The sequence below is a fragment of the Triticum urartu genome, chromosome 4A (assembly GCF_056163025.1).
Source record: "Triticum urartu cultivar PI428250 chromosome 4A, HENAU_Tu73, whole genome shotgun sequence".
In the NCBI taxonomy this organism is placed as follows: Eukaryota; Viridiplantae; Streptophyta; class Magnoliopsida; order Poales; family Poaceae; genus Triticum; species Triticum urartu.
In genome coordinates this window covers 5384908-5386152 of record NC_141876.1, presented here as the reverse complement: position 1 = coordinate 5386152, position 1245 = coordinate 5384908, and the positions used below count along the sequence as shown (strand labels likewise).

The 1245-nt window shown below is 62.2% G+C and overlaps 1 pseudogene; it reads right to left on the bottom strand.

Annotated features, from left to right (window-relative positions):
* Positions 1-251: 251 nt before the first annotated feature.
* LOC147974304 (uncharacterized) lies at positions 252-883 on the bottom strand (annotated as a pseudogene).
* Between the last annotated feature and the right edge of the window lie 362 nt (positions 884-1245).

Here is a 1245-nt window from a genome sequence, read left to right as displayed (position 1 = left end):
CAAGGCGATGGCGAACCATTGGGGGCGTATCCAGTTGGCGTGCAACAAATGGCATGGAATCGTCGAGGAGGTCGCGGCTCGCCCGAAGAGCGGCGCCAGCATTGAGGATCAGGTACGCACGCCGTCCGCCCGCATCTCTTCGTCGTCAACGCCCGTCGCCCGCCAACTGTTTGTTTCTCCGCGCAGCTGCTGCGTATGTTCACCATGTATCGGCGCGACAACCAAGACGCCGACTTCAAGCACCTCCACGTCTACAAACGCATTGACAAGTGCGAGAAGTGGGCGGAAGTCCGACGTACCCTCGACAAGGCCAAGGAGACATACAAGCCGGACGCGACGACTCCGGGCGCGTCAGAGGGGCGGCCGGACGGCCACAAATTGGCAAAGAAGGGAAAAAACGCCGACGCGGCAACCGCGCGAGTGCAGAAGTCCATCGAGCATTGCCTCGCCGACGCCCAGGCCCGGGCCGTCCTACGTGAAAAGAAGACCAAGGCGCGGTGGTCGTCGCGGATGAAGAACAGCGCCATCAAGCTTGACCTGCTCCGGACGAACGTCGCCGCGAAGAAGAGGAACACCGACATGGCTTTTCTTATGGGCGGGGCGGACATGCTCCAGAGCAACGACGAGCAGCTCAGGCGTGGTACATGGCGGAGCGCGGCCTCATCCTGAACCAGATACAGACGGCAACGCCGACGACGCCGACGACGCAAGCTCCCGCGCCCACGACCACACGGACGCCAAGCCCGAAGGACGCCTCTACATCGCCGCCCAGCAGTGCCGAAGCCGCGCCGACACAGCCCAGCACCGAAGCAGCTCCGACACCGCCGAGCCCGCGCACGCCGACTCCGCCAACGCCTGTAGCCGACCCCGCCGAGTGAATCATTGCGCACGCGAACTTGCGGCGTGCGGCGCTCTGTTTTTTGTAACGCCAGACTACGTTCGATCGCCAGATTTGTGACGTCTTTTGAGAGCGGGAACGATCAAGTTTAAATTTCCCGCATCCTGGGACCGGCGCATGGGGGCGTGACTGGGAGCTAGGTCGCCCCCAGGGGCCGAACTAGCGCCGGCACGCCCCCAGGCCGCTCTATTTAGGCGCCCTGGGGGGCCAAACGGCTGGAGATGCCCTTAGGCCATGGCTGCCCGTCCACCGGATCCTTCGCTGTCCCCCTCTGCTGAGGGACCACAGCATACTCTGTCTAAGTCAACTTAATGCAATGAAATCACTAATACAAATTTAAATGTGTC